Source organism: Somniosus microcephalus, chromosome 4 (genome assembly GCF_052327205.1).
Source record: "Somniosus microcephalus isolate GS21.2 chromosome 4, FLI_Smic_1.0, whole genome shotgun sequence".
Lineage (NCBI taxonomy): Eukaryota > Metazoa > Chordata > Chondrichthyes > Squaliformes > Somniosidae > Somniosus > Somniosus microcephalus.
This window is the reverse complement of record NC_140990.1, coordinates 204576382-204600551: the sequence shown is the minus strand read 5'-3', so window position 1 is coordinate 204600551 and position 24170 is coordinate 204576382. Positions and strand designations below refer to the sequence as shown.

At 48.5% G+C, this 24170-nt stretch overlaps 2 pseudogenes; both read right to left on the bottom strand.

Moving 5' to 3' along the window:
* Nucleotides 1–4271: 4271 nt before the first annotated feature.
* Nucleotides 4272–13616, bottom strand: LOC147120160 (gamma-crystallin S-1 pseudogene; annotated as a pseudogene).
* A 1498-nt stretch (nt 13617–15114) lies between these two features.
* On the bottom strand, nt 15115–23670 carry LOC147120159 (gamma-crystallin S-2 pseudogene; annotated as a pseudogene).
* Nucleotides 23671–24170: the final 500 nt, after the last annotated feature.

Genomic DNA, 24170 nt, shown 5'->3' with positions numbered 1-24170 from the left:
GGTCGGCCACGTTTCGGCGGTTGAGCGATGACGACTGGGCAGTCCAGGTCCAAGTCCACCGAAATGTGATCCGGCTTTCCTCCGATGTCGACCGAAAAGGATTTGTCTCCCGATTCGATGACGCGGAAAGGACCAGTTTAAGGGGTCTTGAGCGGATTCTTCAGCTCAGCCAGCACGTGTGAACTCTGTAGGCCGTGATTTGATGTAGGCACCGGAGTGAAGCATCTGGCCGCTTCCTGGTGGCTGATGAGTTGCTGGGAGGTGGACCATGGCTCTGTGGGAGAAGGGAGGAAATCCCCTGGTACTCGGAGTGGCTGGCCTTAAACGAGTTCCGCCGAGGACGACTGCAGGTCTTCTTTGGGCGCCGTACGAAAACCCAAAAGTACCCATGGGAGTCTGTCCACCCATCCCGCACCTTGAAGACTGGCCCGTAGAGCGGCTTTAAGTGACCTGTGGAATCGCTCGCACAAGCCGTTCGCCTGTGGATGATAGGTGGTGGTGCGATGAAGTTTGGTGCCGAGCCCCTGAGCTACAGCGTTCCAGAGCTCCGAGGAAAATTGTGGCTCACGATCGGAAGAGATGTCCGCCGGTACCCCGAAACGAGCAACCCAACAGGAGATGAAAGCCCTAGCGACGTCTGCCGAAGTGGTGGAAACCAAAGGAATTGCCTCTGGCCACCTAGTGGTGCAGTCCACCATGGTGAGGAGATGCGTATAACCATGGGAAGGTGGAAGTGGCCCCACAAGGTCCACATGCACGTGATCAAAACGACGCTCCAGAACAGCGAATGTAGCCACTGGAGCTTTTACATGACGCTGGACCTTGGCCTTCTGGCAGACCACGCAGGTGTTGGCCCAGTCACGGATATCGAGGTGCATACTCTTCCAGATGAATTTCGCCGACATTAGCCATTGTGAAGCCTTCATACCAGGGTGCGACAACCCGTGTATGGCGTCAAACACTTTCCGGCGCCATGCGACTGGCACGATAGGTCGGGGAACGCCCATGGAGACATCGCAAAGGAGCGTGGTGCCTGCGGCCTGGAAACTGACGTCGGCCGCTTGGAAACTAGAGGGGACGGTTCTGTATGATTGGACCTCTGGGTCCGAGGCCTGATCCGCAGCCATGAGGGCGTAGTCAATCCCCAGGTGAACCGCATGGACCGTCGCGCGGGAGAGGCAATCCGCCACCAGGTTGTCTTCACCAGACACATGTTGAATGTCCGTGGTAAATTCAGAAATAAACGTCAGGTGACGTTGTTGATGAGCTGACCACGGTTCGGCGGTCTTGGCATGGCGACCGTTAGAGGCTTGTGGTCGACAAAAGCCGTGAAGGGACGTCCTTCTAATAAGAACCGGAAATGGTGGATGGCTAGAAAAAGGGCCAGCAACTCGCGATCGAAAGTGCTGTATTTTCTTTCATTTCTCTGTAGTTGACGGCTAAAAAACGCCAGCGGTTGCCACGTGCCGTTGACCCACTGCTCCTGCACTGCGCCGATGGCGTAGTCTGACACGCCGGTGGTAAGGGCGATGGTGGCACCTGGAAGCGGGTGCGCCAGCATGGTTGCGTTGGCCAAGGCGCTCTTGGTGTTGATGAACGCCTGGTCCATCTCGGTCGTCCAGCTGGTTGGATCCTTACCGGACTTGCCCTTGAGGGCCTCATACAAAGGCTGCATAAGCAGTGCTGCCTTAGGGTCGAAGCAGTGATAGAAATTGACCATCCCAAGGAACTCTTGCAGGGCCTTGACAGTTGGCGGGCGCGGGAAAGAGGTAACAGCCTCCACTTTCGTCAGTAAGGAGACGGCGCCGTCTGAAGTGATGCGGTGTCCCAAGAAATCGATTCGCTGCAGGCCAAACTGGCACTTTGCCGGGTTGATGATCAAACCGTGCCGACTGAGGCGTGTAAAGAGGGTACGCAAATGGCAGATGTGCTCTTCCTTGCTAGCGCTGGCGATGAGAATGTCGTCGAGGTAGACAAAGATGAAGTTTAGGTCTCGGAGCACGGAGTCCATTAAGCACTGGAAAGCCTGTGCTGCATTCTTCAAGCCAAACGGCATCTGCAGGAACACAAAAAGGCCGAAAGGGGTGATGACTGTGGTTTTTGGGATGTCTTGCGGGTGCATGGGTACCTGGTGATACCCCCAGACGAGGTCGACTTTTGAAAAGATGGAATTTCCCGCCAAATGGGCCGAGAAATCCTGAATATGCGGGATCGGGTACCGATCAGGAGTAGTGGCGTCGTTCAGGCGTCGGTAGTCACCGCATGGCCACCAGCCGCCACCCGGTTTCGGAACAATGTGGAGAGGCAAAGACCAGGGACTATTCGACTGGCAAATAATCCCCAGCTGCTCCATCGTGTCGAACTCTGCTTTCACAGCCGCAAGCTTGCCGGGTTCAAGCCTTCTAGCCCGTGCATAAACCAGGGAGCCAGTAGTGGTGATATGATGTTCAACACCATGCTTCGTGGCCGAGGAGGAGAAAGTGGACCTGGTCAGCTCCGGGAACTCTCCGAGGAGCCGAGTGAAGTCATCCGGAGATGGGAACGTGCAGGCGATAGAGCACGACATGGCGGTACCGTCGTGGCACGGAATTGAGTGGAAGGTGCCCGCGTTGATCAACCGGCGGTGCCGGACATCGACGAGGAGGCCGTTGGCACACAGAAAATCCGCCCCTAGGATGGCCTGTGAGACTGTGGCCGTGACAAATTCCCAATGGAAGCACTGACCGCCGAAACACACTTGGACCTGCCATTTTCGGAAAGTTCGAATGGCTGCGCCATTAGCCGCCACGAGGGAAAAGCCGTGGTCCCCAGCTTGCATATCGAGATTCGACGCAGGTAGGATGCTGCACTGTGCCCCGGTGTCGCAAAGAAAACATCGACCCGATAGGGAGTCAGTGATGAAAAGAAGTTTCCCCGAAGATCCGATGGCCATCACAGCCGCGGAGTGCCCGTTAGACCCGGTCCTCCTTCGCCAGGAACACTGCAGGAGCTTTGTTTTTTCTTTGGGCGAAAAGCTGCAGGGAGAGTGGCAGCATCGTGCTTTCGCGCCAAAACGGGCGTGGTAGGAGCACCAGCCCACTGCAAGAGGAGCTGGAGCCGCGTCTGTGGGGGATGGGCGTCTCGTGGCAGCGCAGCACTGCTGGGTTACTGTGAAAATCTTATCTGCTTCAGCAGCAAGCTCTGCACAGTCCGTGACCTCGGACCTGGCTAGGGCAGCCTGCACCTGCTCCGGCAGTTGGCAGAGGAATAGCTCCCGGAAGAGGAAGCATTCCAGTTCGGCACCTAAGAGCGCGAGCATTAGGCTCATGAGCTCGGACGGTTCGGAGTCCCCGAGGCCGGGCATAGCGAGAAGCCGGCGAGCGCGTTCTGACTTCGAGAGCCCGAAGACTTGTAGCAACCACGCCTTTAACGTATCATACTTGCGGTCAGTAGGAGGACTACCGAGGAGGCTGACGATCCGTGAGGCAGTGGCGCTATCGAGGGCGGAGACCACGTAGTAATAACGGGTCTGATCCGCGACGATGTTCCTGATGGCAAACTGGGCTTCAGCCTGGATGAACCACGCGGCTGGTTGTTGCTCCCAGAACTGTGGCAGTTTCAGAGTCACGGCATTCGTTTCCATGCTGAAGATCTTCTGCGAAAACCATTCGTGAAAAACGGGGTCACCAATGTAGGAACGTGGGTTCCTAACTAAAAGACTGAGTTCTACTCAGGCGATCAAACAAAATGAACTTTAATGAAACAAACAGGTTTTAACAAGAAACTGCAGGATAACATCGAATGTAGGTCTGCTCTCTTCGGAGGCTCCACGAGGACTGGCCCTGCAGTCCCGTGGCTGATGTCATGACGTAATCACGTTTTCCCGCCAGTCGAGGATCACGTGATGAGTGGCGTGACGTCATCACGTTTTAGCCGCGCTGTTAAAGTAACCACGCCCTGTACAGTTAAACAGCATAAATAAAGATACAGACTCAGGCTGTAGCTAACATGTTGTTAAAGGAATTATATACAAATGATTTGAGTCCTTTGGTGGCTCCGCCACGCAATATTCATTCCTAAATCTGTATTAATTGACTTGAAATATACTCATCAGCTGAGATAAAAGAGATAAAATGCTCAACATGAGGCTCCAACACAGAGATTTCCATGAAATTTCTATTGACTTCCACCACAATCCAAAATAAATGAATAAGGATGTCTGTCAAGTAAAGGAGATTTTATTATTTTCAATATTATTTCAGAAAGACAAAATGATGTTTTTCAACAACAGTCTAGAAGTCCCTCATCCGCCTGAAAGATCTGATAGTTGAGTTGTAGCCGCCCCAGTCACTGAATCTCCTGTATTCACCGGGTCTCATGAAGTACTGGCGGCCTCTGTAGTTGGGATGTTCATAGAAGGTCCAGTAACCGTCCATCACATGGCTGGAGTGAGTGTCACGGTAGCGGAAACGATCGTAGACAGATGGACAGTCATCCATGAATTCCATCATCTGTCCTCCAAAGTCAGGCCTCTCATAAATCCTCATTCTGTAGTTTCCACCTCGGTACTGTAAGAGAAATAAGATCATATTAGTGATGACGCTATAAATAAATCTTCAGTATCTAGAAATACAGGCTTTCCTGGTGAGAAGGATGCATATGAAGGGTTGCAGATGATGTTTCCAAACAGCAACAGACAGTTCAATAACATCTATTGAACACGATGATTAACTGCTGACTGAAATTACTACGTCCAACATAGGGAGTACGCAAAAAGCCACAATAGATGGGAAAAGCAGATAAAATATTCTGACAAATGACTCCCAGGAACTCAGCTGCTCAGCATGGTTCTCATTCACTGGATCTCATTTGGTTTAGAACGCATTGACCATCAAATTATAACTTATGTATGGGTAGGTGCGATATGACCTGATGTTGTCATTGAATCCCATCCAGTGCTGGCAGTCAGGATATTCTCCCCTGCTCAGAACATACTGGTATCCCATGTAATTGGGTCTCTCATACACCACCCACCAGTCACTCTCAACACGGATGGAGTTACAGCGGCTGAAGTAAGGGGACAGGTCAGCACAGTCAGTGCTGCACTCGTAGTGCCGACCCTGGAAGTTCCTGTCCTCATAAAAGATGATCTGTGGAAAGATATAGGTTAGTAAATTAATAATTTCTTAAAACTAGCAGATTTCTGATGAAGAATTCTAATGCAATGTATTAATCTGAGTGGTCCTTGCCTTTCCCATTTTGAGATCCTGGTTTGCTCAGAAACTGACTGAATGTTTCACTGCTTCACACAGCTTGGTATTTATATGCTGGGCTCAAAGGCCTCTCTGGGCTGTACTTTTGTTATTCTAATGATACAGGACTGAAAATCAGCAAAAATCAACAATGCGCATGTTGCATTTATTGTAGAAAATCACCTGAAAGACTCCTGATGTGTCATTGGTCCTTTCCCTTTTGTCTTCATGTCACTTTAATTGTTGTTTGAACATAGCAGTTCTGGAAAATTGACGGCTTCTAAATCATACAGTTCTCTTTTAAATAGTTTGGTGTTTGCCTCCTCCACCCTCATCAACAACATGTGCGAGGAGATCATAGATTTCTTTGTCATTATAATTGAGAACATAGGTTCAGCTGCGTCTGCCACTTCCCTCCCTCCCCCAGCCCACAGCACCAAACTTCGACTAAGGCTCCCTCCTGCCCTAGCCCTGAACTTACACTTTCCCTGGTTTCTCTCCTATCTCCCCATATGACCTCTCCAAGCTGATCTTGTCCATGAGACCCACTTCCTGCACACTTGACCCGATTCCCACCAAACTGCTGACCTCCCAATTTCCCTTCCTGGCCCCCATGTTAGCTGATAGGATCGGACAAAGTCAACATGGATTTACAAAAGGTAAATCGTGCTTGACTAATCTACTGGAATTTGTTGAGGATGTAACTGGTAAAATAGATAAGGGAGAACCAGTGGATGTGGTGTATTTGGACTTTCAGAAGGCTTTTGATAAGGTCCCGCATAAGAGATTAGCGTGTAAAGTTAAGGCACATGGGATTGGGGGCAAGGTATTGACTTGGAGAGAGAACTGTTTGGCAGACAGAAAGCAAAGAGTTGGAATAAACGGGTCTTTTTCCGAGTGGCAGGCAGTGACTCGTGGGGTACCGCAGGGATCGGTCCTTGGACCCCAGCTATTCACAATATATATTAATGATCTAAACAAGGGAACTAGATGTAATATCTCCAAATTTGCAGACGACACAAAGCTGGGTGGGCATGTGTGCTGTGAGGAGGAGGATGAGAAACTCCAGTATGATTTGGACAGGTTAAGTGATTGGGCAAAAGCATGGCAGATGCAATATAACGTGGATAAATGTGAGGTTATCCACTTTGGTGGCAAAAACAGGAAGGCAGATTATTATCTGAATGGCAATAGATTGGGAGAAGGAGAAGTGCAACGAGACCTGGGTGTCCTTGTGCACCAGTCGCTGAAGGTAAGCATGCAGGTGCAGCAGGCGGTTAAGAAGGCAAATGGTATGTTGGCCTTTGTAGCGAGAGGGTTTGAATACAGGAACAAGAATGCCTTGCTGCAGTTGTACCGGGCCTTGGTGAGACCACATCTTGAGTATTGTGTGCAGTTTTCGTTGCCTTATCTGAGGAAGGATGTTCTTGCCATGGAAGGAGTTCAGCGAAGATTCACCAGGCTGATACCTGGGATGGCAGGTATTATGTCCGTGTGTAATTGAGACACGGACTGCAGGAGTTGGTTACAACAGGTGTTTACTGAGTGGAGACAAAACTGGAACTACTATGCAAAGTTACTACACAGGCTTATATACAGGGGTGGTCACTACTGGTACTGCAGTATACAGGGGCTGCAGAATATAGTTCCTTCTGCAAAGTAAATACACTACAATTCCTCCCCTTTTAGCTAAACAGTACATAACATTCGATTAATAATTAAATAACATATTTACAATTACAGTTGCTATATACATTAGCTGAAGTTAAGCAATTATAAGTTCAGTCTTTGAGGAGGCTTCCTGATTCTGTCTGGATAACGCCTCTTTGGGGTGTCAGGTTCTTCTGGCAAAGTTGATTCGGGATCAACGTCGTTGTTTGGGTCGTCTGCTTCCAATATCACCGATTCTGAGGTAGATGCAATTGGTACTTCGGTTTCATCACCAGGTGTATCGGATCGTGGTGTGGATTTGACGTTTTCCAGTGACTCTAGAATCTGGTCAGCATGGCGTCTTACAATGCTCTCTCCAACGTCCACGGTATACATTAGAGGTCCTTGCCGTGTGCAGATCATTCCTGGCTGCCATTTCTCTGTGCGGTAGTCCCGGGCCAAAACTGGTTGACCTATCTTAAAACTCCTGGCCGGCCTTTCATTCATATTCTGAAACTGCCTGTTCTCCACATCTCTTCTGACGTTTGGCTTAACCAAATCCAAGCGGCATCGTAGTCTTCGACTGAAGAACATCATGGCTGGAGTTTAGTTGGTAACCGCATGTGTCGCATTCCGGTAGGCAAACAAGAAGTTATCCACCTTGTGTTGTAGGGGTATGTCTTCATTACACATTGCCTTGATAGCCTTCTTGAATGTTTGAACGAACCTCTCAGCCAATCCATTGGTGGCTGGGTGATATGGGGCGGATGTGTAATGCTTAACACCATTGTTCTTTAAGAACCTCCGGAACTCTTCAGACACAAACTGTGGTCCATTGTCGGAGCAAATCTGTTCAGGCAGCCCATTTCTGGCGAATATGGTTCGTAAGACTGTGATAGTTTTTTCTGTGGTGGTTAAGGACATTTTTATTACCTCTGGCCACTTTGAATGTGCATCCACCGCAATTAAAAACATCGAGTCGATAAATGGACCAGCAAAATCAATGTGCACCCTTTGCCATGGAGATGAGGGCCACTCCCATGGATGTAGAGGGGCTTGTGGTGGGGCGTTTTGGACCTTCTGGCATCCTGTACAGCTCTTGGTCATCTCTTCGATTTCTCTATCGATTCCCGGCCACCACACAAACGCTCTGGCTAAGTTCTTCATTTTTACCCCTCCCAGATGACCCTCATGAAGCTCATTGAGCACTCTATCCTTCAATTTGGGTGGAATTACTACTCTGGATCCACACATCAAGGTTCCCCTGCACACTGACAGCTGTTCTCTTCTCGGCGAGAATGCTGGCAACAGTGGTTCGCCATGTGCTGGCCATCCCTTCACCGTTAAATCATAGACCCTGGAGAGTGTCGGGTCATTTCGTGTTTCCTTTTCTATGTTTGCATTCGTCACAGGTAGACATTCGACTATGGTCGAGTGGAATATCTCCACAGGATCCACTGCAGGTGCTTCTTCCACCGTCGGCAACGGTAGGCACGACAATCCATCAGCATTCCCATGCTGTTTAGTTCCTTTGTACTTGATGTCATATTGGTGTGCCCCTAGGAAAAGGGACCACCTCTGTAGCCGTTGTGCTGTCATTATCGGGACGCCCTTCTGAGGGTTGAAAATGGAGACAAGAGGTTGATGATCAGTTAGTAGAGTAAATTTCTGACCGTGCAGGTAGTGATTGAACTTCTTCACCCCCCACACCAGGCTGAGGGCCTCTCTGTCAATCTGGGCGTAGTTATGCTCGGCTGAAGTTAACGAGCGTGACGCAAAAGCTATCGGCCTCTCTGAACCATCAAGGAATTTTTGTGACAGTACCGCTCCAATGCTGTAGGGAGACGCATCACACGCCAGTCTTATCGGTAGTGATGGGTTGTAGTGAGCCAATACTTCTCTTGAAGTGATTAGGTCTTTACTCTTCTGAAAGGCCCGCTTACATTCATCGCTCCATTTCCATGCTACTCCAGTTTGTAGTAGGGCGTTCAGTGGGTGCAGAATTGTGGACAAATTTGGCAAAAACTTATGGTAGTAATTCACCAATCCGAGGAATGACCTCAGTTGCGACACATTTTCAGGCGCTGGAGCCTTAACTACCGCTTCAATTTTGTCAGGGGACTTATGTAACCCCTCTTCATCAATCACGTGGCCACAATACGGTATCTGTTTCTTAAAAAACTCGCACTTGGGACGATTGGCTCGTAGCCCGTGTTCTCTTAGTCTAGTGAGCACCTGCTCTAGGTTGGCAAGCTGTTCACTGACATTTTCACCTGTCACTAGGATGTCGTCCAAGTAACACTGAGTCCCCGGAATCCCTTGCAGGACTTGTTCCATCGCTCTTTGCCATATCGCCGGAGCTGATGCTATTCCGAATACCAGTCGATTATACTGGTAAAGACCTTTGTGAGTGTTTATCGTGAGATACTTCCTAGAGGATTCTTCAACCTCCATCTGCAAATATGCTTGTGCTAGGTCAATTTTTGTAAAACATTTCCCTCCAGATAGTGAGGCAAAAATATCTTCTATCCTCGGGAGAGGATACTGTACTGTGTGAAGGATTGGGTTCACCGTCACCTTGAAGTCCCCACAGATGCGAACCTTCCTTGGCTCCTCAGACTTATTGTTTAATGTTTTTTTCATGACAGGAATGATGGGTGTCGCTCACTCACTCCAGTCTACCTTAGATAACACGCCTGCATTCTCCAGATTCTCCAGCTCTGCCTCGACGGCTGGGTGAATTCCATACGGTACCAATCTTGCTTTGAAAAACTTGGGAATTGCATTCTCTTCTATTTTTATCGAGGCGGTTACGCCTTTAAGCATGCCCAGTTCTTGTTGAAATACCTCTTTGGCGTTAGCTAAGATTTTTGACAATCGCCCAGGTGTGATGTCGTCATCCTTTTTACCAGCCACAGTCAGTGCCTGAATGGAGTGCCAGTCTAAACTTATCTTTCTGATCCATTCACGTCCCAATAACGGTGGTCCACCATCTTGCAGAATGTACAGATACAATTTCTGTATTTCCTTGCCGTTGTATTCGACAGGCACCCTTATTTTCCCTCTGGGGAATACTTTCTGCCCCGTATACGTCTTCAAGACAATGGATGTCTCTTTCAAGGGTATGTGTGAGAATAGCCACTCGTAGCCTCGTCGATTCATGACGGTCAGGGCTGATCCTGTATCCAATTCCATTTTGACTTGGGACCCTGCTATCGTGAGGGTGACCCAAATGGTTCGGTGATCCTCTTTTGCGATTACGTTGTGAAGTTTGAGACAGCTTAGTCTCTTGTTCCCGGATTCACTATCGCTCTTCTGGTCTTCGGAACTACTGTCCGTCATCTTTTGTACTTTCCTGTACTGTTCCGTGGTAGCCTTTTTGTTGTCGTTAGTCTTCTTCCCAGACCTGCAAACTCGTGCAATGTGTCCCATCTTTCCGCATTGCCTGCATATTTTGTCCTTGGACCAGCAGTCCTTCTGGTCATGGGTTGTTCTGCCGCAGCGATAACATTTTTCAAATCCCCGTGTCATTTCATGGGTGCCGTATTCCTGTGGCTTTTGCTGTATTTCCGCAGCTCCCCTTGCTGCTGCTTTGTACGATACTGCCACGCTGAAAGCCTTATCTAGCGTCAGCTCTTTCTCTGAAAGTAACCTCTTCTGGGTTCCTTCACTCAGGAGTCCACAGACAAATTTGTCCCGTAGGGTATCTGCCAGTCCTGCTCCAAACTGGCAGTGCTTTGATAGCTTGCGTAGTTCCGTAAGGTAATCAGCATTGCTGTCATCTTTATGTTGATTTCTCTTGTGGAATTTAAATCTTTCTGCTATCAGCAGCGGTGTAGGATTTAGGTGTTCCTGTAAGATATCACCAATTTCGTTAAAACTCTTCGCCATCGGTTTGGCTGGAGTGATCAGTTTCCGCAATAGGCCGTACGTTCTTGCGCCCATTAAGTTTAGTAGTACCGATGCCTTTTTCTCATCGGCTACTTCGTTTGCCTTGCAATATACTTCGACTCTTTCCACATACGTGGTCCAGTCTTCTATTGCATTATCGAAGGCAGTGATATTGCCAGTCTTCGGCATCTTGGAAATCTAAGATGGCGCTTCCCACTCTTTGCCTTCTTTCCCGATTGACCAAAATGGCGCCTCCTGCGCTTTGCCTTCTTCCCCGCTGGATTAAGATGGCGCCTCCCACGCGTTCTGTCTTCTCCGCTGCTGCTAGCGCTGTTGCTGGCATTTTTATGCCTTGATGGCGACGCCCTATGGTCTTCGCGCACCTCCCCCCTGTGCTGCTGCTAACGCCGCTGTCCGCGGTCCCCGTGGCAAACTGCAGCTCCTCGCGGCTTTCTGCGCTTCTCATTTCTTTTATTTTCCCGTCGTCAGAGCAAACCCTACGGGTCACTTTCCTCCCTCTTCTCGGGTCTGTACGCTGCCTGGCTTCGTAGCACCGGCCGTGCCCTGTGTGCTCCACCCTCTCTCTCTCTCTCCTCTTCCCGACAACGCTGCTCGGCCCCGTTGAAAAGTCACCCGATCAAGCTCTAGCCCGCCGCAGCCCAGGAAGGATCAGTGTACTACCTGCCACCAGCCCGATTAGCTGGAACACCATAGACAGGATATCCAAGCCCCGCTCTCGACAGCCTCTCCTGCAAATCTTCAAATCCGATGAATCAGAGGCGGTTGCCCACGGTCGACGCCCGTTTCTTCTGTTTGTTTTTTGTTGTTGTTTTTTTTTCTTTCTTCCTTCTGGCCTCGACCTCTAACAACTTCGCTTCAGGGATGGATCCCCATGAGGTGGTGCAGCACTGTAGGTAAGTTCGGATCTGCTCGTCGCCAGTATTATGTCCATGTGTAATTGAGACACGGACTGCAGGAGTTGGTTACAACAGGTGTTTACTGAGTGGAGACAAAACTGGAACTACTATGCAAAGTTACTGCACAGGCTTATATACAGGGGTGGTCACTACTGGTACTGCAGTATACAGGGGCTGCAGAATATAGTTCCTTCTGCAAAGTACATACACTACAGCAGGAATGACGTATGAGGAGAGATTGGGACGATTGGGCTCATACTCGCTGGAGTTTAGAAGAATGAGAGGGGATCGCATCGAAACTTATAAAATTCTAACAGGACTAGACAGACTAGATGCTGGAAGGATGTTCCCGATGGTCGGGGAGTCCAGAACCAGGGGTCATAGTCTAAGGATAAGGGGTAAGCCATTTAGGACAGAGATGAGGAGGAATTTCTTCACCCAGAGAGTGGTGAACCTGTGGAATTCTCTACCAAAGAATGCAGTAGAGGCCAGTTCATTAAATATATTCAAGAAGGAGTTGGATATATTTCTTAAGGCTAGGGGGGTCAAGGGATATGGAGAGAAGGCAGGAACAGGGTACTGAATTTGGACGATTAGCCATGATCTCATTGAGTGGCGGAGCAGGCTCGAGGGGCCGAATGGCTATCTTCTATGTTTCTATGGATTACTTTCTCCAGCTGTACCAGTGATCCCAGTATTTTCCTAAACTTCACTGTACTTTCCCAAAGATCATTCCACCTTCCCAAAGAAGACTATAATTTCCCAGAACTTGCTGACATTTCCCATAGATCACCGTATTTTCCAAGAGAACGCTGGCATTCCCTGTTAATTGAGGGACAGCCCAGGTTTGTTTTGTGCTCCCACAAAGCAGTGCAACGTGGATTGGGAACAAGGCTCAGGCTTGTAGCTGTGATAATTTGGCACCAAACCTTTGCTGGATTAACCCATAAATCACGAAGCTTATACAGGTAGACTATCCCTTATCCAAAAACCTTGGGACCAGCTGTGTTTCGGAATTTGGAATTTTTCAGATTTCAGAACGGTATTATATTTATTATGAGACTGGGAAACTCTGAACATTAAATTAATTTGTTAATTAGTATTTGTATTTAATATAAATTTTAAAAGTTCAGGCTACCGCTTGCGACTGTTCCTTGTCTCATTCCCCTTCCTGCTTCTCTGTGCTGCCGCTCCCAGTCTGTTTACAGCTCCCCCTGCTCCATACCTGAATTCCTTGACTTAGCGGGGGTCTGGGGCTCGACTGCCGCCGCCAGTTGTGGGAAAGCCGGATATTGGCTGACTCCTACGCTAAGCTGGCCCATAATTCAGGTCAGAAAAGAGGCAGCGTGCAGAAATTCTTGTTCTGGGCCCCGGAGGACCACTCCTGCTACTCTAGGGCCCACAAAATAAAAATGTTAAATTTGCTGAGCCAGTTTTTGAACAGCCTCTAGCATGCTCTTTAATGACCGCTGGTTAGACCGCTTAATGTCTGACGCCTCACACCTGCGGGGGTCAAGCATCAGCCGCGTCGGGTCATGTTTGGCGCCACTCGGGTCATGTCGCGCGCACGACTTACGCTCCACGAAAAAACTTCATGTCGTGCGTACGACTTACGCTCCACGAAAAAACTTTCGGTTTTCAGAGGTTTTCGGTTTTCAGAAGTGCGGATAAAGGATAGTCTACCTGTATAAGTTGGAAAAAGTAGAAAAATGTTTAAAACTAGACAAGTCCCATTTATTATTAGTCCGTGCTCATGTCACTGACCTATGGAAGGTCACTTCAATACAGAATATAAGACTTTTATGAAAAATATGACAGAGGTTGCTTTGCAACAAGTATCCAGTTACAGTGTTGAGACTGATTTGCAAATAGTGCAAATGTGCACATTACCTGACTGAGCAAAATAACAGAACCTCTTGTGATTCATCAATTCACATTTTATCAAACTAGCAAACTTTGTACTTGGGGTAGTTTAGAAGCAGTGCTGCCAGTTAAATAACTGCAATTTTAAAATAAATGGCAAAGTGCTCAAGGATGGAATTGACATTGTGCAGCTGATCAGTAAAAGTAAAGGATACAGGGAGTGATATTGCAATCTAGATATTTAATGTAATGTAATGTTAAGCCACTACACACTCATGACTTGGACAATTGTTCCTATTCTGTTGTGTAAAAAATCATGTAAATTTTCTATGTATCGATGACACAAAGTGGCTCCTGAAAACATACAAACATTCGAAAATGAGGAGCAGGAAAAGGCCAGCTGGTCCATCAAGCCTGCACTACACTCATGATGGTCGGAGCATCATGACTAGATATATCCAATCACCTCGCAGCCATCTCCTGCTATCCAATCACCTCGCAGCCATGAGACCTCCTGCTCTCTCCAACAATCCAGAGAGACCACAACTTGCCCTTCACAGTGGAGAAGAGCTCACTTCTCAGTTTTACTGCTCGCTCAGGTTTCAGGGCTGGTCTCCCAGGGGATGTCAGAGCAGAGTGCGCTTCAATCAAAGCAGTTCTCCATTAGAAACTCTGATGAAAGGTTATCAACCAGAAACATTAAATGTTTCTTTCTCCACAGATGCTGCCTGACCTGCTTAGTGTTTCCTGCATATTGAGTTTATATTTCAGATTACCGGCATCCACAGTATTTGCTTTTATTTTTTCTGTTCGAAGTGTAATTTTTCTGTCTGCAGCATTGCCAGGATTTATTTTCAATGTTTCTCAGAGTCCATCCAATACGTACTCTGGAAATACTTTTCCTTCTGATTTTCAGTTGTAGAATCGACTTAAAGTGAGCACCACAAGTGGGTGTACAAACACAGCATTGAACCAAGTGCGGTTTCTGCATTTCAACATTGAGCAATGGATCTATTGTTCGTTGAAAGTGCTGAACATTTGAAATGGATTCCACTATATTTTTGATGCCTGATGTGTTTTTCAAAATTTTAATTTTAAAAAGGAGTTACATTCTCTTGGAGTTGTGGGTGAGATTGAAGCTCGACTAAATCCTGTTGATATTTTTACATTAAATGAGCCTGATTTTTACTCCAGCTTTCCTTTAGTCAACTGAAATGATACAGAAATGACCACATTCAATTACATTCTTGGGACAAGCTGTCCTCATTTGTACTGACTGAGAGTTTGATTCTCATTTTCATGAAGTCAGTATAATTAATTGTCAATAATATGTACACTATTCATTCCTAAATCTGTATTAATTGACTTGAAATATATTCATCAGCTGAGATAAAAGAGGTAAAATGCTCAACATGAGACTCCAACACAGAGATTTCCATTATATTTGTATTGATTGCTATCAAAGTCCAAAATAAATGAATGAAGATGTCTGTCAAGTAAAGGAGATTTTATTATTTTCAAGAATATTTCAGAAAAACAAACTCATGTTTTTCAAAACCAATCTAGAAGTCCCTCATCCGCCTGAAAGATCCGATAGTTGAGTTGTAGCCGCCCCAGTCACTGAATCTCCTGTATTCACCGGGTCTCATGAAGTACTGGCGGCCTCTGTAGTTGGGCTGTTCATAGAAGGTCCAGTAACCGTCCATCACATGGCTGGAGTGAATGTCACGGTAGCGGAAACGATCGTAGACAGATGGACAGTCATCCATGAATTCCATCATCTGTCCTCCAAAGTCAGGCCTCTCGTAAATCCTCATTCTGTAGTTTCCACCTCGATACTGTAATAGAAATAAAATCATATTAGTGATGAAGCTAGAAATGTTCAATATCTAGAAATACAGCCCCCTGGTGAGAAGGATGTGTATGAAGTTTTGCAGATGATGTTTCTGAACAGTAACAGACAGTTCAATAACATCTATTGCACGAGCTAATTATCTGCTGACTGACATCACCGAGCGGCTCTTGTGTAAATTGTTACAGAAAACCAGTGAAATGTGACAGCAAATTCAGGACTGATTCTAGTTATAGAGAGCTCTCTGTTTGGGAAGGAGTTTACAAAAGGCTCCATATGATGATGTTATTAACGAGAGACATTTCGCAACATCTATTGATCCAGTTGACTATATTCCTGGCCTGTTACTGGAGCACAGCTCCTGTGTAATTTGATACAGTGACATTTTAAAACAGCACATTGGGACTGATTCTACACGGCCCATATAGACAGGGGATTGCTTCATGATAGTAAAAGTTTGATTGAAGTGTTGCTTGAACTGAGGTTTCAGTATGGGTGATGCTTAAGGCAGGTTTCTCTTTGTTCAAGTTATTAAACCAGATCAGACCAATGACACCAGTTCAACGCACAATTTCTTAGTTGCACCGCAATGAGTCTGTTTACATTCAATACCATCAATCCAGCAATTTGCCAATTGTAGTGTATGTACCTTTAAGGGGAGAACTACTTTTTACAGCTCCTGTATACTGTAGTACCGGCAGTGACCACACCTGTATATAAACCCTGAGTAGGGATATGTACTGTTAGTTTTAGAGTAACCCTCATCCAGTAAACACCTGTTGATTGTTCCTCTGCAGTCTCTGTCTATTGATTGAAGGACACACTACATTAAGATACACGGATTTAACATTGGCGACGAGTCGATTCGAACCTACCTGCAACTCTGCAGAAGAAGGCCGATTCCAGAGGCACAGGTGTCGGCCGTCCAGCGGAGACTCTGGCAAGGCGGGCTGGCAGCAGGTATGGCGCAGACCCTTCCCGGACAGCGGTGGCTGGAGCCGACCGACGGCACAGAAAAAGGCCGAGCAGCGTCGATGGGGTAAGAGAGAGGGTAAAGCGCACAGGGCGCAGCCGGTGTTGAAGACCGAGCGGCGTCGACAAAAAAAAAAGAGAGAGGGTAAAGCGCACAGGGCGCAGCCGGGGTTCAGGACCGAGCGGCGTCAACGAGAGAGGCGCGCAGGAAAACGCGCAGAGCGCAGCCAGTGTTCAAGGGCCGAGCAGCATCCGCGGAGAAGAAGGAAGACGCCATTTTTTTTTTAGACGCAGCGGATAAGAATGGAGAGCGCGGGAAGAAAGGAAAGCGCAGGAGACGCCATTTTGAGCCACAGCGGAGAAGAAGGGAGAGCGCGGGAGACGCCATATTTTTAGCCAGTCTAACCACACCCAGGGATGCCGAAGAGTGGCAGTGTCACAGCGTTCGACAATGAAGTTGAAGATTGGGCGACATATCTCGAACGCATAGAAGTGTACTGCAAGGCGAATGAAGTGCCAGATGACAGGAAATCACTGGTATTGTTGAATTCCATGGGTGCAAAAACGTATGGCTTACTGCGAAACCTAGTAACCCCAGAGAAGCCAGTTGAAAAGGATTTTGAAAACATAGTGTCAATCCTACAGGACCACTTTAACCCCACACCACTGCTGATAGCAGAAAGATTTAAGTTTCACAAAAGGAACCAGCATAAAGATGAAAGTAATGCTGAGTATTTAACGGAACTGCGCAAGCTATCGAAACACTGCCAGTTTGGAACGGGACTAGCAGATACTTTAAGGGACAAGTTTGTGTGTGGGCTTCAAAGTGAAGGAACCCAGAAACGGCTTCTATCAGAAAAGGATCTTACGCTGGACAAGGCTTTCAGCATGGCAGTATCACACGAAGCAGCCGCACGGGGCGCTGCAGAGATACAACAGAGACCGCAAGAATATGGCACAAATGACATGTCATATGGAAAAGTGAAGTGCTATCGCTGCGGCAGAACAACACACGACCATAAGGATTGTTGGTTCAAGGACCAAGTGTGCAGACAGTGTGGAAAAGTAGGACACATAGCAAGAGTCTGCAGGTCGGGAAAGAAAACCAGCAGCAAGAAATCTCCACAGGAGAAGTACAAGAAGGTACATAAGGTAACGGAGAGTAGTTCAGACGAACAGAAAAGTGATACAGACTCCGGAAGCAAGGAGCTGGGTTGTCTGAAACTACATAATGTAATCAAAATGGAGGATCACCAAACGATCTGGGTCACGCTCAAGATAGACGGAGTCCAAGTGAAAATGGCATTGGACGCAGGATCAGCCCTAACAGTCATAAACCGAAGGGACTACAAGTGGCTATTCTCACATATACCCTTGAGCGATACAGAGATTGTCTTGAAGACGTACACGGGGCAAAAAGTCTACCCCAAAGGAAAAATAAGGGTGAACGTTATATATAACGGCAAGGAAACACCAAAAATGGACCAATATGTATTGCCAGATGGAGGACCACCACTACTAGGACGTGAATGGATCCGGAAGATACAGCTAGATTGGCATTCCAAGGAGGGACTCGGAACACTAAACGCCATAACAGCAACGATCAAAATAGAGGAAAATGCAAGCCCAAAGTTTTTTAAGGCCAGACCGGTGCCTTATGCGATCCGCCCAGCCGTCGAAGCAGAGCTGGAAGGTTTGGAACGTTCTGGAGTACTGTCCAAAGTGGACTGGAGCGAGTGGGCTACACCCATCGTTCCTGTAATGAAGAGGTCGTTGAGTAATACGCTTGGGGAACCAAAGAAGGTTCGCATCTGTGGGGACTTTAAGGTGACAGTGAACCCAGTCCTTCACACAGTACAATATCCGCTTCCGCGGATTGGAGATATTTTCGCCTTGCTATCTGGAGGAAAATGCTTCACTAAGATTGATCTGGCTCAGGCGTACCTGCAAATGGAGGTAGAAGAAGCCTCGAAACAGTACCTCACGATCAACACTCATAAAGGTCTCTACCAATACAACTGGCTGGTGTTCGGAGTAGCATCAGCTCCGGCTATTTGGCAAAGGGCAATGGATCAAGTCCTGCAAGGGATTCCAGGGACCAGGTGTTATTTGGACGACATCCTGGTCACGGGCGAAAATGACAGTGATCACCTCGCCAACCTGGAGCAGGTGCTCACTAGATTGAAGGAATATGGGCTCTGAGCTAATCGCCACAAATGCGAGTTTTTCCAGCAGCAGATCTCATATTGTGGCCACGTTATTGATGAAGAGGGGTTACATAAGTCCCCTGAAAAGATTGAGGCAGTAGTCAAGGCTCCAGCACTGGAAAATGTGTCACAACTGAGGTCGTTCCTCAGGCTGGTGAACTACTACCATAAGTTCTTGCCGAATTTGTCTACAGTACTACACCCACTGAACACCCTATTGCAAACGGGGGTACCATGGAAGTGGAATGACGAATGTAAACGAGCTTTCCAGAAGTGCAAAGAATTGATCACATCAAAAGAGGTGTTGGCTCATTTCAACCCAGCACTACCAATTCGGTTGGCGTGTGATGCATCACCCTATGGTATTGGAGCGGTGCTGTCGCACAAATTCCTGGATGGCTCGGAGAGGCCAGTAGCCTTTGTGTCTCGGTCACTAACCTCAGCCGAGCGTAACTACGCCCAGATTGACAGGGAGGCCCTCAGCCTAGTGTGGGGAGTGAAAAAGTTCAACCACTATCTGCACGGGCAGCAGTTCACCTTGCTTACTGACCACCAACCACTTGTCTCGATCTTCAATCCAAAGAAGGGCGTTCCGGTGATGACTGCGCAACGGCTACAAAGATGGTCCCTTTTTCTAGGGGCGAACCGATATGAAATCAAGTATAAGGGCACGAAACAGCATGGAAACGCTGATGGGCTATCACGCCTGCCACTGCTTACTGCGGAGGAAGCACCAGCAGTGGACCCTGTCAAAATATTTTATTCGACTATAATTGAACGCTTGCCAGTAACTAACGCGGATATAGAGAAGGAGACCCGAAATGACCCGACACTGTCTCGGGTAGATGACTTGACGGTGAAGGGATGGCCAACACATGGCGACTCACTGTTGCCAGCATTCTCATCCAGAAGAGAACAGCTGTCAGTATGCCAGGGGACCTTGATGTGTGGATCCCGAGTGGTAATTCCACCCAAGTTAAGGGAGAGAGTGCTCAATGAGCTTCACGAAGGCCATCTGGGAGGGGTGAAAATGAAAAGCCTTGCTAGGGCTTATGTGTCGTGGCCGGGGATCGATCAGCAAATCGAGGACCTGACAAAGAGCTGCTCAGGATGCCAGAAGGTCCAAAATGCACCACCACATGCCCCTGTACACCCATGGGAGTGGCCCTCATCTCCATGGCAACGGGTGCATATTGATTTTGCTGGTCCATTCATGGACTCAACGTTTTTAATAGCTGTGGATGCGCACTCGAAATGGCCTGAGGTGATCAAAATGTCCTCCACCACCACGGAGAAAACTATTGCAGTCCTACGGACCACATTTGCCAGGAACGGCTTGCCAGAGCAGATTTGCTCTGATAACGGACCACAGTTTGTGTCTGAGGAGTTTCGAAGATTTATGAAAAGGAATGGGATAAGGCATTACACATCCGCCCCGTATCATCCAGCCACAAATGGATTGGCTGAGAGTTTCGTACAAACCTTTAAAAAAGCAGTAAGGGCCATGTGCGATGACGACATTCCACTGCAGCATAAGGTGGACAATTTCCAGTTAGCCTACAGAAATGCGACACATGCAGTCACCAACCAGACCCCGGCCATGATGTTCTTTAACCGAAGGTTGAGATCTCGTCTGGATTTGCTCAGACCAAATGTACGAAGAGATGTTGAGAATAAGTAATTCCAGCACATCAATGAGAAGCCGACAAGGATCTTCAATGTAGGGCAACCAGTCTTGGCCCGCGACTACCGAACAGAGAAATGGCAACCAGGAACGATATGCACACGGCAGGGGCCACTAATGTACACAGTGGATGTTGGGGAGAACATTGTGAGATGCCATGTCGACCAGATCCTAGAGTCACAGGAACGAGTCAACCCCATGTCTCGCGTACCTGGTGATGGAGCCGCCATACAGGTAGCATCTACCCCAGAAACAGTAGCATCGGAAGCTGATGAACCAACCGACGACAGGGGGCCAGAATCGCCTCCGCACCAAGAGCAAGACACTCAGGAAAAGCACTATCCAGAAAGGATCAGGAAGCCGCCCCAAAGACTGAATTTATAAATGGACTATTTTCAGTTAATGTTGCATGTAAAAAGTGTTAATTGTAATTAGTTGATATTTAATTGTTAAATGAATGTTATGGTACTGTTAATCTAAAAGGGGAGGAATTGTAGTGTATGTACCTTTAAGGGGAGAACTACTTTTTACAGCTCCTGTATACTGTAGTATCGGCAGTGACCACACCTGTATATAAACCCTGAGTAGGGATCTGTACAGTTAGTTTTTAGAGTAACCCTCATCCATTAAACACCTGTTGATTGTTCCCTGCAGTCTCTTGTCAAGTTATTGAAGGACACACAACATCAAGATACATGGATCTAACAGTACTGATCCTCCCTCCTTACCGGGATGGACCAAAACCCATTTGAAATACCCAGCACCGTGAAAGTGGTCGCAGATGCTGGAATACTCCCGATGAGGTCGGCAACTGCTGCTACTGTGGGTGCGCAGGCTGGGATGTTGCTATTGAGCACCCGATAGTCCACCGTGGCCCTCCAGGAATTGTCCGGCTTCCTGACCGGACATAACGGAGAATTCACGTGGGTAGCTATCGGTCTCAGAACTCCCTGCTGTACTAACGAGGACATGGCTGCTTCCATGTCCGGCTCTGCTTCCCTGGGGAAGTTATACTGTTTCTGTGGTCCGGCCATGGGGCCCCCGTCTACGCTGACCTGAAACCCTGTGACCCTCCTGCAGTCGTGTTTGTGAGTGGCAAATGTGGCCAGGTGGGCCTGCACAAATGCCTGGAACTCTGGTGGGGTGTTGCTGACCATGAGCCCAAGGTTATAATCCTCTTTGGGCTTCATGGTGCAGAGGGTCCCCTTCCCTTCCTTACACGGGATAACTATGATCTCACCGTTCTTTACTTTTCCTGCCCCCCAAAGGCAGTGATTCCTCAGATCCACCAGGATCCCGTGACCTACGATAAAGTCGGCCCCCAGGACCCCTCTTCCATCCTCCACATCCCATTTCATCAGGACACACGTCCACTTGGAGCGGAGCGGTCCTATCCGAATGGCAAGCGGGATGGAAACCGAGCCAGCCTGTTCCCTACCCGTGAACCCCGATAGACTGTATGGGACCCCGCTGGAGAGAGGTGAGGTGATGGGATTTGCTGAGTAGATCACAGTGCGCGATGCCCCCATGTCCAACAGGTAGGTCCCTGTCACCTTTTCCACCTCCACCTCCAAAAGGGGTCTCCTCCACTCATCATATCGGAGCGAACATAGATAAACAGGTTTCGCTGGCTCTAGTCACGGCTGTGGGTTGGATGGGGCTGACGGGGTGAGAGCACCGGTGGCGGCTGCTACTCTCCCCTGGCCAGTCAGTAAGGACCTCATGGCATCCAAAAGTGACTCGACCTCTGCGGAAGGGCTCCCTACCCCCACCTTTTGGGCTGGGGCTGCTGGATGTTTTCCCTTGTTATTCTTCCAAGGGTTCTTACACTCCTTCCACCAGTGACCATCCTTCCCACACCCGTAACAACTGGTCTTGGTGTTGGGGGGGTTACTCCCTTCCTGATGCCATTCCTTTCTATTCTGCACTCCTGGTTTTATCTCATGCACCTTCCCCTTGGGTTGGTGTGCATCGGTTGCCCTGCCGTTTTTGTAGGCTTGGGTTAGCTGCCTAATTACCGTGTGCTCTGTGGTCTGGGGATCTTTGGGGTCGAACCAGGCTTCTGCCTTGGCCCGGAACTGTGGCAAGCTGTTCGCCACCAGGCACTGGAGCCAATGCGCCAGGGAATCACCGTTCAGGAACGCCTGGCCTGGCACCCCTGGGCAAGCTTTCCAGTACACCGGCCACAGCCGGTCTGCAAAAGCCTGCGGGGTTTCTCCAGAAAGCTGGATCGTCTTCTCCCTGCGGGAGAAAGGACTTCCCTCATCCATCCCCATGGCCTCTAGAACCGTATCTCTAAGCTCCTCATACCCGCTCTGCCCCATTTTACACTCGTCAGAGAGGGATTGGAGGAGCTTACTCTCCAGGGGGAATAGCAGCATTTTGGCCTTCTCAGCGTCATCGCAGCAGGTCTGCTCTATTTCCCTGAAGTGGATCGAGGGGTCTCCCCTTGCGAAAAGCTTCGGGGTATGGTTGACCATAACCCTGAGCTGTTGGGTGTGAAAGGGTAATACGAACTGGTTTTGGAGGGATCCCTCATTGTCACCAATGGCGGGTGGGCCGAACCTCTGATGCCACGCTGGGCACATCGGTCCTGGCTCCGGCCTCTTGGGCGGGGGTTGCTCTACCTCCATCTCCACCTCTGCCTCCACTTCGGGTTCCACCACCGGTTCCACCCCCCGATGCTGCCAAACTTCACTGAAACTTGGCGCGACGGGTGGTGGCCGTGAGGTCTCCTCCCTCTCAACCGGGCTGTCCCTAGGCACTACCGGTGACATTGGGACTGTCCTCCCCTCGTTTCCCATAAAATCTGCCTGGCCTGCCTTTGGGCTTATGAGGCATACCATGCCTTTTGCCCTCCGGAGGGCCCGGCTCAGATTTTCTATCCTCTCTTTACAGGGGCCGTGGTCTGCCTCCTCAAACCCTGTTTATTAGTTAGCTTATAAGCAGCTTTTACCTCCTGTACTTTCTCTTCCTGTTCCCTGATCTGCCTTGCCAAGCGGGCATTTTTCTCCCGCAACCTGAACTCATTTCCCTTGGCCTCGGTGACTTGGCACTGTAGGTATTCCAATTAGGTCTTGTGCTCTCCTATTAAATGTACTCTCTCTTGGTTCAAAGCCTGCAAAGCTACTAATAACTTTTCCCCTGCGAGAGCCTTATCCTGGATCTCCAGGGCTGACTCCCTTAACTCGGCTGCCTGTGCTGCAACGAGCCCGTCCAAGAGCTGGACCTGCTTTTTAAAGCACATCAGCCAAACTGCCTTCTCTAAGGGCTTTTTCTGTTCCTTTCCCTCTGTCCACTTAGCTGCTGCATCTGTCGGACGTCCAGCCCTTAACAGAGTGGTGATCCACTTCTTAGTGATATTCACCTTGCCAAACACGTAATCAGTAATCCTTTCCTCCATCACGGTTCACTCATCCGAACCACTGTCTACTGTATTGCAACCTTGTTGCCGGTGTCCTGCCGTGGTCGCCATTTCTGTAGGGGGTGGCGGGTGCGAGTGGTGTCGCTTGGCGCGTGCGTGCGCCCAGTCAGTTATGCCTCTGACTGTTTTGTGAGCGGTTTGAATCGCTCCCACGACCCTGGGTTCTAGACACTGGACTTAGGTACAAGGCGGCGGTACAGAGAAGACTCGAGTAGACAGGTGGTTGGATGTAAACAAAACCAAGATTTTATTGAAGAGGAAAAACTTACTTAATACAATCTCATGGAAAAGAATTACTAGCGTACACTTCTACAGGCAAAAATTACAAGAGAATCATAATAATACTTTTTATACTTATACAGGGAATGGGGACCACACGGCACATCGAGGGAAAACAACTATCTTGACAATCCCCTTATCCTTATCCCACCCCCTATACCTAACTAGATTAAGCTATGAGGGACCAGAACTTCATGCTC